Source organism: Urtica dioica, chromosome 7 (assembly GCF_054948205.1).
Source record: "Urtica dioica subsp. dioica isolate 48M chromosome 7, U.dioica_male_clone48M_v1_H2, whole genome shotgun sequence".
Lineage (NCBI taxonomy): Eukaryota > Viridiplantae > Streptophyta > Magnoliopsida > Rosales > Urticaceae > Urtica > Urtica dioica.
The window spans coordinates 38,529,898-38,547,836 of record NC_142762.1 but is presented as its reverse complement, the minus strand read 5'-3'; positions in this window follow the sequence as shown (position 1 = coordinate 38,547,836).

Here is a 17,939-nt window from a genome sequence, read left to right as displayed (position 1 = left end):
AGGGGATTCGTGTGCCCAGGATGCACTCGTGGTCTAGTAATGTGGTCATCATGGGCAAAGACATCGAGGCCGTCCTGAATAAAAAAACTGCAACTTTTTATTATTTAACTTTTATAAAATGTATGTTACATTATTTTGGAATATTAATAATTGTTTTTGGTTTTGTAGGTGGGTGTTCTTCAAATGTTGAGACCAAGGGCAGCAGAGAAAGAATTTTTCACTCTCCTCGAGACACAGACAAGCAAATGTCTGTATCCCATAGACGTCGAGGGAGAAGACGTGACAGAGCCGTGAGATATCGATGAAGAAACAGATCGAGTCGCGACTGTTGCAGAAGATGTCATCGTCGGAGACTCCGACGACGAACACGTGTCAGACACTCTACGTGTTCGTCTTGGTAGTCCGACCACTCCCGCAATGGGATCGAGGCCCAGACCGACCACTCCCGCAGTGGGATCGAGGCCCACACCGACCCTTCGCGCCGACATTCCCGACCCCTTTGTCCTAACACGGGAAATGTGGGAAGAAATGCGAGCCTCCCAAGAACAACTGCTGCAATCACAAGGGATGGTCTTACACGCTCTTAGCACGAGCGGGCGTAGAATCGCGCGCATCAGGCGAGACCGGGTTAGATTTAAATCAAGTTATGTTTAAGTTTAAATTTCATTTTAGAGTTAAGTTTAAATATAATTTAACGTTTTAAATTTAAATTTCATTTTAGAGTTAAGTTTAAATATAATTTAACGTTTTAAAGTTAAATTTCATTTTAGAGTTTAAGTTTAAATATAATTTAACGTTTTAAAGTTAAGTTAAAATTTCATTTTAGTTTAAATTTAATTTAACGTTTTAGAGTTAAGTTTAAATTTAATTTAATGTTTTAGAGTTAAGTTTAAATTTCATTTTAAATTTAATTTAACATTTAAGAGTTAAGTTTAAATATAATTTAACGTTTTAGAGTTAAGTTTAAATTAGACTTTAGGGTTAAGTTAAAAATTTATTTTAGAGTTTAGGGTTAAATTTATATTTCATTTATAGTTTTTGTGACAAGTTTAAATTTCGTGACATATTTTGTTACTTTGACTTGTAGTTTGATATGTGGAAGAGGCTTAACATTTTGTTCGAGGAACAAACGGGCTTGCCTGGGGATGAGATTCCCACGACCCAAGATGATGGTCGTCGTAAACGCCGGACCCCTCCTCCTTCTCCTCCTCCGACGGCTGGTCAAAATCCGGCGTCTTCATTGCACGAGCCGTCTTCATCGCATCGTGAGTCATCGAAGAAGTCGAAGAAGTCGTCTTCTACGCATCGCGAGTTGTCGAAGTGATCGGAGATCAGGCCGGTGACTTCGCTGAGGTTGTCGACGTCTTCGTCGAGTCCTCGTAGAGAAGACATTCCGGATAAGCAACGCCGGCTCATAACTCCGCTTAAAAGGAAAAGCGACAAGACACAGCTTACTCCGCCACGTCCAGATCGGCAAGTGCGACAGAAGTCGTCGCGTTGGGCCGATTTCACTGATCCAACGAGGCCGCCCAAGTATTCAGAAAAGTCGATCCCCAAGTTCAACCCGTGGAAGCACACAAGACTAAAGGAGTTTAATAATTTCGTTAAGTGGTTGCGGACAAAGAAGTGGGACGGCAAGTTCATGTAGTCTACTCGCCTGAAGACGTGCGACGGAGACACGACTTTCTTCGACACGATATTGACATAAACCAGATGGCTACATGATTCGGTATGTTATTTATTATATTTTGCATTCCCTATTAATTTAAAATAACGTTATATGTTTGTTATGTCTCATCATATTGATGCTATAATTCACATGATTCGGGATCGCCAACGAGCTCTCGACGGATATCGACAAGACGTCCGAATCATGGATTGTCGGTGGGTCCAGCACGTGTACGGCCGATTCATAAAGGAAGAAGCGAACATCAAGAAGGCCATCGAGCTGGGGGCAGAGCCCGAACCCGTAGACTGGGAAATGAGGGCAACTATTACCCCAATCACTGGGTATAGGGACACCAATATTTTGCCTTGGGATGGTGCTCGCGAGATCCTATTCGTCGTGAACTTCAAGAACCTTAATTGGTTCACATTTCGGATCGACATCGAGGCCTGGACCATTACCGTCCTCGATTGCCAAAAGGATCTCATGCAGTCGTCGATTAATCAAAAGGACTTCACGGAGATGATGGAGGTACGTCAAATGTTATGTTATTCACAATTATTACATTTATTTGTGGTTAATAAAATTATAAGGGTTACTTAACATTGTTAAAATGTTTATTATTCAAACTTGGACTCGAGCATTTGCTAGGATTGTGGTCATAGGTGGTTTCTTCAAGAACCATCGCCACTTTTACCGGGAGAGTGAGCACGGTGAAATTAAGTTCACATACCCGATGTGGCTCGTCGATCAAAATGTCCCACAATGTGCATACATGTAAAACATGTTTACGTTTTTTGTTACAAGTTATTTTAAAAATGTTTTTTTACTACTTAATTGAACTTTTTTTGACAAGTTTTAAACAAGTTTGTTTTGATTGACAGGTTATTTACAAGTTACTTTTTTTTTACAAGTTATTTTACAAAAGTTTTTTTGACTAGTTAATTGAACTTTTTTTTGAAAAGTTATTTTACAAGTATGTTTGTTTTTTTGACAAGATTTTTTACAAGTTAGTTTTTTTTTTTTACAAGTTATTTAAAAAAAGTTTTTTTGACTAGTTAATTGAATTTTTTTTACAAGTTTTAAACAAGTTTATTTTTATTGACAAGTTATTTTAGAAGTTTGTTTTTTTTTTTTTACAAGTTCTGTTATTCAACTTTTTTTGAAAAGTTATTTTACAAGTTTGTTTATTTTTTTGACAAGATTTTTTACAAGTTAGTTTTTTTTTACGAGGTATTTTAAAAAAGTTTTTTTGACTAGTTAATTGAACTTTTTTTTACAAGTTTGTTTTTATTGACAAGTTTGTTTTTATTTTACAACTTTTTTTAGACACGTTTTTTGACAAGTTTGACAAATTCTTTTACTTATTTTTGTGTTGTAGCGGTGATTGCGGGATGTTCGCAGTGAAGTATGTCGAGCACATAGTGCTGAACGAATCATTTGACACTCTTCAAAGTGTCAATATGAGAACGTTCAGGAAGAAGTGGTGCGTGGACTTATTCTACAACCACCTTATCCCGTGACTTTGTATTTTCGGATGTTTTTTTTTTTTTTTTTTTTTTAATCTTTTTGGTTTTGTATGTAATAGTACCTTATAACCATATTATCGAGATGGTTTGTTGACTATTGATTGAATGTGTTTTTTTATTGTACCTTATAAACATGTAATTTTGTAATATTCCCTATACAAAGACTATATCAATATTCAATGAAAGCCCTTCACACACCAAAAAAAAAACCATCACAAATTCACACATTCACAAAGGGTTTAGGGTTTGTGCGATTATGCCTTCGATCTCTTCGCCATCGTCTCCCTCGCGCTCTGCTTCTATGTTACCGTCGTATGTCAATAAAAGAAAAAATAAAAACAGATTTTTTGGTATGAAAAAAATGAATGAAGAGAAATAATGTCTTTTTTTATTTTGAGGTTTCATTTTCAACAAAGAACAGATGAAGAAGGAAGACACCCTAAAAAATTGCAAATCTTCCTTTTTTTTCAAATTAAACGTCCATTTAGTCTCAGACTTTTGGTATTCTTTTTTTTTTTTTTTTTTTTACAGATTTCCATGTCATCATTTGACAACTCAAGTTGTAAAACTAGCCCGAGAAAAAACTCGGGCTAGTTAGCATTTTTGTTAAGAAATATACATTTCTTCTCCAAATCATCATTCTCTATACAAAGAATATCGTCCCAAACGTTAGAGCCACCGCTACTACTTCCCTTGCAATACAAAAATTCATGATGTGATGAGAAGAGAAACAGATAATTAACCTTAATCTTGAAACTTAATGCTTTCCAGAGTTGAATCGAAAAAAGGTCCATGAGACGGATGACACTCAATTAAACAAAATAAACAAGTAACTCAAATAAACGTTAAAGTTTTAAACTTGGAGGTCTAAAGTTTTAATCCCTCCAAGTGCATGTTTTTCTATTATGTCCCCTACCACCACATTTCCCGCATTTTCGCTGGATAACAATCTTTTCACCTTGAGATGGGTATCGATTAATCCTTCTTCTTCCTTGTTTACTTTTCTTCGGTCGACCGGCTTGCTTCTTTTCAACGGGTTCCCAAACTTTCATGATTTTTATCTCATCCGGGACATCCCATTGATCTTCATTGCCAACCGGATATATGGCTTCCTTGTACATTTCAATCCACGTCTCCTTCAAATAAAAGTCACTGCATAACGAGTACACGTCCACGCTTCGATGTTAGGCTGCTGCGATGGAATGCTCGCACGGGATATTCAATTGTTGTGGTAGTCCGCAAGTGCATGTCTTCGTCATAAGGTCTACATCGAAATCACCTCTTGCATCTTTGACATGACATTCATATAGACCACGCCCATACACATTGACGAATTGTGCCTTATTATTTAGCTGTGCGAGATCATTTTCCACGTTGGTGTCAATTTTGTGTTCAACTTGTGCGCTATTTCTTCTCGTTCGAAAAACCAAGTTTGGAGTGTAAATTGAATAAACTCGAGCAACGTCGTAATGGGAAACGTCCTAGCATTCCTTGTTTTGTTGTTGAAGCTTTCTGCATTGTTGCTCGTCATTAGCTTGTACCTATATAAAACCAACGACGTTGATATAATCAACGACATTAAAATTCAGTACAAAAGAAGTTCTAGACTTTTACCGTTTTCCAGGAAAGAAAGCTCTGGCCCACCGATCGACACCAACTTCTTCGAGATACTTTGCCATCTCGAGATCCTTCTGTCTCAACTGTCTAAAATTAGCTTCGAATGTTGTTTTACTGAAGGCGTAAGCAGCATCGTAAAGTTCAAAGCGACAATGGTCTGTCTTGAACTTGTGTTGGACATTCAGTTGTAAATGATGGTAACATGCTCCATGAGGGATACCAGGAAACACAACCCCGACACCATGTATGATGCTAACGTGGCGATCGGATATGAAGGCCAAATTAGGTACGTCGTGACCGATAGCTTCTCGCAATCTTCTCAAAAACCAAATCCATGAAGTATGACACTCGTTATCTACAACTCCAAATGCATGTGGATATAATTGTAAATTCGCATCCATTGCAATTGCGCAAAGCAACTATCCGCCGTATTTTGTCTTCAGAAATGCACCGTCCAATGCTATGACCGGCCGACATGCTTTGAAGCCTCTACGACACGCCCCAATAGAAAAAAAAAAAGCATACTTGAATTTGTCATCATCTTGCACAAAGTCTGTTAACGTCCCAGGATTCTTTTGCTTCAACATGTACAGCCAAGACGGTAACTTCTGGTACGATTGTTCCGGCGTACCCCGCACGTACCCAATAGCTTTCTCCATGGATCTCCAAGCTTTCAAATACGATATGTTCACACCCCCATCTTGTCTTCACTTCTTCCCTGACGTTATGCGCCGAATACTCCGCCATAGAGTTAATTGCGTACTTGTCTTTAAATACGTGACCGATGACCCATGGTGCCGCTCCTCGATGGCCCGCTGTTCGAAAAACACGCGTACATGAGTGTTTACCCTCGTACGACGTAATCTCCCACATCTCATACCACTGCACGACACCCCTCAACCTCCTTGTGCATCTCTCGTCTTTGCATAGAGCATACCATCTCTTTTTCGAAGAAGATTTCACTCTAAATTCGAAATTATGTTTCAACGTGTACATGTGGATTTGTTTCTTCAGTTCATGCTTGTTTTCAAACTGCTGCCCAATATATATTTCTTCTGAGCTACCTGTTAGTTTTAAAGGTTAGTTAAACAATAGGTGGTTTCTGATTATACTTGAATCTCATTTGAATCCACTTAAATTACCTGTAGAAGAATGACTTGGATAATGACTCGGTTCTTCCTTCACAACATCATTGGCGGTGAACTCGGGAGCTTTCCATGAATAAGGAACGATAGGTGATCCGATCATCGGAGGCTCACGCTGACATTGATCCGATGGTTCACAATGACCCGATGGTTCACAATGACCCGTTGGTACTGTAAACGTTTCCACAAACTCTTCATATTCTTCTGGATTGACGAATTCTTCAAATTCTTCACCACTACCATTGTTATCTCCATCATATCCGTCACTATTCTCTTCATCACCTTCGCCACCTTCGTATTCATCACCTTCGCCACCTTCATATTCATCACCTTCGTCACTATTGTATCCATCATATTCGTCACTGTTGTGATTACAATCTCTATCACGCCTGTATACTTCGTCACCGTTTTTGGCACCCTTGTACTCGTTAAACAAGTCCTCATCACAGCCACCGTCTTTGTTTTCAATTATAAGATCATTTTATCGATCCTCGATAACAAGAGTATTCCGTCTCTTCTTCGGTTCATTGCGAGACACCCTTCCAACTTTCACATCTTTCCCTTTATATACTCCTCGATACGCAATAGGTGCAATGATCTGTTTCGGTACCAAACTTACACAAAGTGTAAATCTATTACGATATTTGTGCTTCATAAAATGCGAAACATCACCATTGTCCTTCAATACGGCAGGACCCAGCGGAATTATACCGATTGTGTATGGGACTTCGAGTTTTAAGTCGAACGCGAATCTGTCTAACTCGAACTTCTCGTATAAAAAATCTACTAACTCCGTGTACGTTACCTCTTTCGGAACTACGAATGCACGCGTATCTGCATTGGTGAAAACTCATTGGTCTCCTTCCTTCTCCCAAGTGCTGTTAACCATGACAAAAACTACAAAAAATAGTCAAACTATGCAAAATTAGCTTATCTATCGTACAACATCGTACAGAGTTGTATCATACAGAATCATATAGCATCGTACAAAATCGTATAGTATCGTACAGACCGTAATTTTTTTTTTTTCTAAATTTCATCGTACAAAAAAAGTTAAATCTCATCCTACCATATCGTATACCATCGTACAAAAAAGTTAATACTCAGCTTTTGGACTATATTTTCAGATCTGATCGATTTTTATTACTATATTCTATCATATACAATCATAAACTTTGTAAAAATGATTAAGTTAGTAATCTTACCCATGATTCTTTTGAAACCCGCTTAAGTAGAGAGGATTTGAGTGGATTTAAGTGTGATTGAAATGATAAAAATGAAGAGTGAGAGATGTATAGGGTTCAGATGGGTATTTTTTGTCCGATTTTGGGTCAAAAGTCCATTTTTAGATATTTCTCAAAATTAAGGTCTAATCTTGATATTAATTCAATTATTAAGCCCAATTAATAAAATTTATATATATATATATATAAATATATATATATATATATATATCGGCGTTGTATTTTTGTTCTTCAAATCTTCTTTATACCGTACGCAATTATACCAATAACGATCGGTACCTTTTTTTTTTCTTACGTGTGTTGAATTCGAATCTAAATAATTTACGACGATGACGATATGATGATGAAAACTCTTGTCAGCCTAGTTAACATTTATCAAATTTGATTGCTTTGTAATCTATGAGATCCAAAAAGAGAATAGAACAAAGAGAGATTTTATGAGTTATGACATTGGTTAGAGAAGGAAATTTATAAATCAAAATGTTTGGTCTGCGAGGGTACAATGGAGGGCTGTGAGAGCGCTACGATTGTACTTGAATGATATTAATATTTTATTGTTGCCTAGTAATTCGCCTCATTGCTTGGTCAACTCTTAATTATATCAGTTGTACATAAATCTATAACATAGTAGTCCCTTGATAGGTTTAATTTTATAACGTTCTTTTTTTTTTTTTAAAGAAAATAACGTTTTTTCTTTTATGGTCATTGAATAAAAATGATAAAGTTGAATAAAAATGATTAATGAACTTCAAACTTATTATTAAACTTAGAATTGCATGAATTATATATAATGAGTAATTAATATCAAAATTTTATTATAATATATATAGGACTAAATAGCTAATTGAATTGAAATTCATGAGTTTGCAAAATAATTAACGTTTCAATATTTTAAACAAGTGGCAAATTTTGATGATGAGGCAATCAACTCGAAATCTACAGTCCGATTTTCACTATTGATGTTAGCTAATATATCCTTTTTATAAACGGTCATAAACAAGTAATTACAAAATAGCCTTTTTTTGTAATATTGCAATTAATTCAAATACTGCATTTTGATTCTATATTTCTAAATTTTTGCAATTGATACGAACCCATATATATCATTTTTTGAGAAGTGACATTATTGGCCAAATATTATATAATATATTAACAGTACAAAACGCATGTGACACTATTGGTCAATATTACATAATTTAGTACAGACATTAAGTTGAAAGATGGGCATTCATGTTAGCTGATATCTTTTTATAAACTATTATTAGCATATATTAATCAATATTAACCTTCAAATTTATGGATTTCAAGTCTTGAAGAGTTCATTATTTTTTATCAGTCGATTTGATTTGTTTCCGCATACGAGTGATTTTCCTCTATTTCTGCAAGATTTTAAAATTTTCAAATAATTGGTTTATTTTTCTTTATTTTAATTATTAATTAATCAAATTAATTATAAAAAGTTATAAAAAAAAGTGATTAAAAGTTCAAGAGAATAAAAAAGTACAGAGAGATATCGAATAAACTAAAGTTCTATTTGAAGATATGCGTCTTGAGCGAACAATTTCCCGGTTTATCTTTCTTTCAATTATTATTTTTATTAATTTTTGTTTTCCATTTGTTTTAAAATTTTACTTTAAAAAAATTGTTCGTCCAAATTTGTTTTCTTAATTTTTGTCAACATATTAATATTTAGTAAAAAGTTATAATTAATCGAATAAAATACACATCTGGGAATATGAAAAATAAAAAAGATAAAAAACAAAAAAGAACTAAAAAATTATGTTAAAACACTAAAAAAGAGAAATTAAAGAACTTATTTACCTAATGATAATTTTTTTTACTAATTTGATATTATTCTGAAAAAAAAAATTAAAGCCGCCACGTGTACTAATTTAATATTATTCTGAAAAAAATTAATTAATCATTCTAGAAAAAAATATATTATGGAAGAAAAAAAAATTAAGGCCGTCACGTGTCACCGCTTGGCGACACCACGTGGTGGCCTCAGGATGAAAGTGGGAAATGAAGTGTTATTTATTATCTATGTTATAGATATATCGTCATCTTATAGCATGATATGGTCTGCCCAAGAACAGAAGTGTCACATGCCCAATTGCAAGCCCATTAAAGCCCAATTGCAAGGTCTCGTTTTTATTGTAGCACTAATTTTTAGAGAAATTGCCCCATTTGCCACCAATTTCATTACATTTTTCTCATGCTTTTCACCAAAAGACTAATTTGTCCCAAAATACCACCGATATGTCAACAATATTGACATCTATGTCAGCAATGTTGACATCTAATAGTGAATGACAAAAATAGATGTCAACATTGTTGACATAGATGGTGGCATTTTGAGCCAAATTAGTCTTTTGGTGGAAAGTGGAAAAATGTTATAAAATTGGTGGCAAATTGGGCAATTTCTCTATTTTTTAGTGGAAATTGTTTCTCGTAGTCTTTTTTTTTTTTTTTTGAGAAATTGCCTAATTTGCAACCAATTTCATAACATTTTCTCACTTTCTATCAAAATGCTAATTTTTCCCAAAATGCCACAATCTATGTCAACAATGTTGACATCTAATAGTGAAGGGCAAACATAGATGTCAACATTGTTGACATAGATGGTGACATTTTGGGAAAAATTAGTATTTTGGTGGAAAGTGGGAAAATGTTATGAAATTGGTGGCAAATTATGCAATTTCTCTTTTTTTTTTTTTGTAATTTATCGTAAAAATAGCATATTTTAAATTTCTACTATGAAAATAATTATTTTTAAATGTGACCACCGTATGATTTCGTTTAGCTCAATAAATTGTTTTCGAATTTTCTTACTATTATAATTTTTGTGAACGTTTAAAAAAAAAATCGCTCTGTTAAAATTGGATGTTCGTTTTTAGATTAAATTGACACTCCAAACAGAGACTAGTATATTATTTAAATATATTAAATGAAAATATATATTTAATATATATTAAATTGACACTCCAAACAATACATAGTCTTCTTCTTATTCAAATATATATTAAATTGGATGTTCGTTTTTATATATATTAAATTAGATGTTCGCTCTGTTGAAATTGGATGTTCGTTTTTATATATATATTTAAATATATATTTAATATATATTAAATGAAAAATATATATTTAATATATATTAAATTGACATTTCTTCTTGTTTAAATATATATTAAATTGACACACCAAACAGAGATTAGTATTTAATAAGTCAAAATAAATGACAAATTAACCACCTCTCCCCTAATTATTGCCTAAAAAACAAACCAAAGAAAATGATAAATCAACTCAGAGAGAGGCACAAATCTGATAAAGACATAGAGTACTGAAACAAAACAGCAGAATCAAGCAGTCAACAAGGCAAAGCAAGGTCTATACACATACCGGTAGAATCAAAGATAAATTGCCTAATTTGCCACCAATTTTATAACATTTTTCCACTTTCCACTAAAACGCTATTTTTTCCCAAAATGCCACTTCTATGTCAACAATGTTGCATCTAATAGTGAAGGGCAAACATAGATGTCAACATTGTTGACATAGATGGTGACATTTTAGGAAAAATTAGCATTTTGGTGGAAAGTGGGAAAATGTTATGAAACTGGTGGCAAGTTAGACAATTTATCTAGAATCAAAGGCTGATCAACACACATCAGCCACAACGATAATTTTAACAAAAACAGACCAGAGTCAAGAGAAAATAGAATATAGCCAACTATCAAATAGAAATCCAGATAGTACAAACCAAGAGAAAATAGAACTCAAGCAGATGGATAACCAGCGGACGTATCTTCATCATCACTTCCTTCTTCGTCTTTAGACTCTTCTCTCCCAACAGCTTCTTCTTCATCTTATTCTTCTTCTTATTCAACTTCTTCTTGGATGGGCAAGGTATGAAGTAGAATCACCATCAGAACGAACCACATAGGCTATCACCTTGATCAAGCCTTCACACACAACTTTTCGGCGAATAGAGGTGTCAATTATCTCTTGAAGCACAGAGACCTCTTGAATAAGAGCTTTGAGAATATCACTCTGTACATTCCCTGACAGGGGAGCCACATCAAGAGTTTCACCAGAAACGATAGATGTCGCACAAGATGACCTAGCAATGTCACGAACATGTTTCTATGAACTTGAAGATCCCGTAAAGACAACCCTATTAATGATAATCCTAAATATTATGAGTGCATAGATTACAGACATTATAGAAGGACAAATCACATAATACAATATAGAGGCCCAGGACCATAGGTTTAATTTAAGTCACCTGCTTTTACTGTAAGGATTTATGTCTTGTTTGATGCACAAATAATAAGAAATAATTATGCCCTCTTTGAAACGTATGTCTACCCGATCACCTACTCTCCACTTCTTTTTATTGAAATCCAATGAATATGTGGATAACGCAGTCTCTTGGTGTATTTTTGACCATTTATTATATCCCTAGAGGGCCGTTGAAACTTAAATAAAGAGCGGACAAAACAAACAACTCAAAATTTCTCCAAATGTGGAAGCAACTTGTTGTCGCTTCTAATTAGCGGAAAACTTTTAGAAGCGAATTTTATCCCAAACCATTTGATTTTAAAAAAGATCACGTCTTTAATATCCCAGGTTTCACTGTAGAAACGACAAATGTCGCTTCCACAGGTGAAAAGTTGTTTCTAACGATTCGGAGTTAGATGTTGCGGAATGCGAAATATAGTACCCCTATAACTCCATATTTTAGATAAATAATCGACATAAATAAAAATTAAGTATCTAAATCTTACCCATGTTTAGGCCAAATAATAATGTCCTACGTCATGCTTGGAGATTCCACCAAGATAAATCATTCCAAAATTATAAACATTACAAGTATTCGACACTTTATCTCTCTCTAATTTAGTTTTGTGTTTTTACTTGTTTTTCATCTCACACCCAAACTCTTTCCCTCTCTAGTGCTCTCTATTTACACCGTATATAAAACACACATATATAAAAAAAATAAAATTTTCTTCAAAAATTATGTAACACAATAGAAAAAAAAACATAATTGGGACCAAACATTCTTTTTCTTTTTCTTCAAGACCAAATATTTGAGCACAAGGAGCTGCGTCTCAACTCTATTACTGCTTCTACTCGAAACTAAAAACTGTATCCACCTCTTCGACATTCTCCGAAGGGATGTTTTGTCCCCACACGGCAAGTCCAAGAAGCAGCGCGACTTTCTGGAAAATGCATGACATGAAGCTCGCGGAGATCAAGATCAAATCAAGCAAGAGCTCGGCATTCTTCTATGTTTCGTTCTCCTCATGGTGGTCCTCCAACCCAACTCTGAGGGTGCTGCCGTTGACCGTGGACAGTTCGAAGCTGCTGAATTTGATGGCGCTCGTGCTTCTTTTCGTCGGGGTATCTGCATATTTCGCTGTGTTTCCTCATCAATGTGGCAAATAGTAAATCATCGAAATCTGAAGACCACCAAGGCTCATCTTTATGGTGTTATTTCATGAGTTTGTGTTTTCATTTATTTGGATCAGTGGGGTTTTTTTTTATTTATTTATTTAAAGTTGCGTTGTTATTATTCATATAAGCTAGAAATAAATAAAACATAAAGTGGTTTCATTAATTTAGGGGGAAAAGTATGATTTGTTTGATGGATTGTGATGTAATCGATTCCCTTTTGGGAATCATATTCTCCTATAATTATCGGGTTTGATTTGATTTCTACTTCTATTACGTCATGATGTTGGTGTTGTATTGTATGTACGTCATAACGTAATGATACGTATATATAGAATTGCGTAGTGGTGAAGGGAATTCGAATGCGTATAACTGCTAATTAATTTTTTTAATTTATTTAGAAAAACAAGTTTTAAACTACATTTATATACTTTGCAGGTGCACTGATTGCATGGTTTGAAATTCCGGGGGAACCGGTCGGGAATCGGACCGGTTCCCCCTTTTTTGAAGTCCCCGGCACCGGAACGTTCAAAACCGGAATATTCCGGTGATTCCGGGGGAATCGGACCGGGAACCAGTAAGGAACTTGGTTCCCACTTCCCGGTTCGGTTCAGTTTAAAAAAACCAAAAAACCGGGTATATATCCTTGTTTAAAAAAAAACAAAATTAAGACGGGAAAGGGGATCTGAAATTCCGACGCGAGCAAGATCAAACTTCCAGAAATTCCGCCTGGATCCCGCCGTCCCGAGAGCTTCCCGATGCGGCTAAGATATCCCGCCAGTTTGCCCAGATCCCAGTGAGTTTCCCGACTATTTCTTGTTTTTTTTGATGATTTTGAGTTTAATTTTTGAAATTTGTTGATAATTCTTGAAGATTAAGAATAAATTAGTAGTTGTGAACTTGAATGTAGTGTTTATTTAGAGTTTGTGTTCATGTTTCTAATTTTTTGTAATTAATCCGAATTTTGTTGTAATTTTTTTTATTAGTTAGTGATGATTATGGTTATGTTGAACTTGTTTATTGATTTATGACGAGATTGTTATGACTTGTTTTCAATTTTAGAATTTGTGTTCATGTTTCTTATTTTATTTTAATTACTCCGAATTATTTTGTAATTTTTTGATTAGTTAGTGATGATTATGGTTTTGTTGAACTTGTTTATTGATTTATGACGAAATTCTTATGACTTGTTTTCAATTTTAGACTTTGTTATGACAGTTCGAATTCATATGGCGGAGGTTCAAGTCGTAGATCAAGCGGAGTAGGTGGAGGTGAAGGTGGATCAGGGGGAGGTGGTGGAGGTTCATATCGGGCTGGAGGTTCATATGGTGATTTCGGTGGTGCTCAAGTTGGATACGCACTATCGGAAGAAGATTATGATCGTCTTCATCACCCTGCCTTTTTTTATTCAGGATACGGGCGTGGAGGTCAGGGCGGAGGTATGAATGATGCCATGCCATTTACGTCTAGGAATGACGTTGATGACTTGTCCTACAACTTCGGATCGGTATCAATTAGTCCTCAAGGCACGGAGTCCTCTTATGATGACGGGTCTTCCAGTTACAACCAAGACTACTATCCATCAAGTCAAGCTCCAGAGACGGTGCGACCAGTTCCATGTTATCCCCTACACTCTATGTCTATTGCTTCATCTCAGTATGAGTACGACTATAACTTGGACAGGTATTTTCGTGCATGTGTTCATTACATGAGTTGGTATGATTACTGTATGACCACTGCATACGGTCGATATGAGTAGTCATTTATATTCCTTTTATGTTGAATTTGTTGAACTATAGTATTTGGTGGATTATGTTGAACTTTATCATTTTGGTTTGTACTATTGAACTTAGTTTTTGTTGTGTTTGTAATTTGGTAATGTGTTGAAACATTGTACACTATTTTTAATTTTATGAATTTTATCCTACGTACTTTGTATGTTTTTTGTATATCTCTTTTCTGGATTCCCCTCGGTAAATACGGTATTTGACGGTATTCCTCTACGGTAACGGTAAGTTCAACGGTATCGGTTTTTGTTTTTTCATGATTTTCCCGGTATTCCTTTACGGTACCAGGGATTACCAGTAAATTCTGAAGCTTGGAACGGTAACGGTAATGGTATTTCGATCCTTGATTGATTGTCGATATTAATAAAGCTTCCACTAAATTCATGGTATCCAGTATTCTACAGCTTTGACTGCTAGGAATTCCACGTTGATAAACTTGAACGCGTAAGAAAGACAGAGCAAGTATCTCAATAGATCTACGTTTAGATTGAATCTGCCCATGACGAAAAGAAATAACATCCGAAACAGCTCACGTGTTAAACGGAAAGGAATTTAGTGGGCTAGTAAAAGTTATTTTTTTCTCACGCAGAATTCGTAAGAATATTTCTATAATATATTCATTAATGAGGAAATATTCTTTTCCTTATTGTGGTCCATATATATATTAAGATTGACCAAGTAATTAATGGCCAAATTCGAGCTCAAATAAATGTCCAAGAATCAAGTAATTGCCCACAATAGTGAGATTGTGATTTTTCTCATTGATGGCAATGAGGCTATAAATAAAACGTTTTGGGGTTCCTAAACTCACTCACACATTCAGAATATCAACGCCATCTAAGGGTGAGAGCGAGAGTTTAGAAGATCCTCAAAACAACTCGTCGGAATCGGAGTCCGGAGCTCGCCGGAAAAACCACAACAATGGCCGGAGGTAAACCGATCATTTTCGCTTCCGCTTTAACGTGTTCATGTTGCTAGAACATCTTTAGTATGTGTAATAAGTTCTTACATTTGGTATCAGAGCCTCCATAACCTTTGCCTTGTTGTTAATGGTGTTGTTGTTTTTTTCCATCCTTAAGGTTTCATGTTCCACGTTGTTTTGAAAAAATAATACGTCAAATCCTTTTAAAATTGTTTTTCTATCAATTCTGGACTTTAAAATCTTGAAAACCATGGAGAAAGGATGGAGAAACCGTCGGGTTTTTTAAACGGGTTCGCGGATCAAAATTTGGTTTTATGGGTGAAGAAGACGACAGTAAACGACATGTCGTTTTTGTTTTAAATAGTAGTTTACGGAAGGGGTTCAACAAAATATAGTTATAACTATAGAAGAGGTTGATCCCGAGTGAGTCTCCACTAACCCAAAGGTCAAGAGATACACGTCCGGTCTCCGTCTTCAGTTCTGTTATTCACATCGCCGTCTTGCCCTTCTCTACATTACCAGGGTCATAAAACTATGAGTCGATTGACTCAGCAAGTGAGAGTCTAATTTAGAAAATAAAGCGACTAATGCCATGTGATAACATGTGACGTGCAAACAAGCACATAAGAATGCATGGATGCAAATCTAACAAGTCTAGAGCATGACTGATGTGTGCACACTCTAACTAGTACTTGTCGTCTTTAAGGTTACACACATCCCCCGCTATAACCTCTAGAACGACAAGAGACCAGCCTTAGACTTCGATCTGCACTATCACCCTGGTAAGGCCAATAAAGTAGCAGATGCTCTTAGTCGTTATGCTGGTATAAAGATGTGCCTATCCGAGTTTATGATCGGATAATGAAAGTAGACTTGATTGAAGTTGGTTGTTCTTTGTGCTCGGGTTTGGATTTTCGGTACTCAAATTGTTGAAATGGAATCATTTTGTGTGAATTTTCTTGGTTTGGAAGTGAACGTTGGCCGTGTGGTTAGTTGATTGATTTGGAAAATGGATTTGAGAATTGAAATGTTTAATCAGGATTTGATTTGTGAAACCCAGCCTCTGATATGTGATATAATTATTCCTTAGGATCTGTGATTGACCCGTTAGAATGGGGGAGACAGGGGAGTCGTGTTTAACTCTCGAATTTAAATCGAGGGTAGAAGTACCGGGAGTCATATCCCGAGTCTTCAACCTAAAAAACTAACGAGCATAAAAGGGAAATGAAATTTCTTTCAGGATTTATCCTGAGTCGCTCTCCTGTAAGTAGCATAGGTGTGTACTCTGAGTGCAGCAGAGTACCCGAACCTTAAAGAATTGTTGTGTCGATGGTACCAAAATGAAATGAACCCTGATGGGCTATGAGGGCCTGGGGGATGGCGCTGAGTACTCATTTATCGGGAAGTCGACCAAGAGTCGCACCCGATCTTATTGCCAGGTTATGAGGACCTGAAGAACGCACCTTGACGGGCTATGAGGGCCTGGGGGTTGCGCCGACGTCGAATGAAGTTGGTACCATTAGTGGATCCCAGACAGACGTTAAAACTCTTAGGCCGTCTCATTATATTTATTGAGAAATATCGTTTAAGTGGACATGGAATAAACATATGGTTTATTCACTAAAGAATAAGAAGGATATTGAGATGAGAGACTTAATATATTGTAATACATGGAAGATAATACTCGCTCATAGAGAACCTATCGCCATGATTCATATATTTTGTTCTTTGTAAATTTTGAGCTATATGAGCAAATAGACAAAACCATATCTTGAGTAATCATCAGTGAATGTAACGAAGTATTCGTATCCTCCACGTGCCTGTTGACTGAGCGGACCACATACATCAGAATGTACTAGTTCCAGCAACTCAGTGGCTCTTTGACCCTTATCAAAGAAAGGTCGCTTGGTCATTTTTCCTTCTATGCAAGATTCACAAGTAGGTAGTGAACCTATTGCAGAGACTTGGAGTGGACCGTCCCTCACAAGTCTCTTAATCCTGTCTAGACTGATATGACCAAGTCTTAAGTGCCAGAGATATGTTGATTTTATTCAATCGGATGATTCAGATAGTTTGATCCTCTTTGGCTCCCTAACTAGATCATTATCTATTTCAGTGTCTAAAAGAGAAGGTTGAGTGGGATAAATGTAAAAAAGACCATTCTTCATACATGCATCAGTGACAAAAGAATTTGAAAAAGAAATACAAATTCTATTCTTTATAAACTTTAAATAATAATCTTGCTCGAAAAGTAGAGCAACAAATATTAGGTTTTTCCCAAAGGAAGGAACATAATAAACATTATCCAAATTTAAAGTGCGGTCTTCAAAGACAGCGTCACGGATCCCACTGCATTCGCAGACACCACGCTCCCATCACCGCACTTGAAGTAGAAGTCGCCATCCTCTAAGCTTTTGCTTCTCCTAAAACCAGTCAAGGAGCAGCAAATATGGTTAGTAGCATCGGAGTCAATAATCCACGATGATACATTATCAGATACTAAGCAAGCTTCCGTAACAAGTACAATACCATTTTCTTTGGTTTTGAGGTAGGCAGGACAGTTCCTACACCA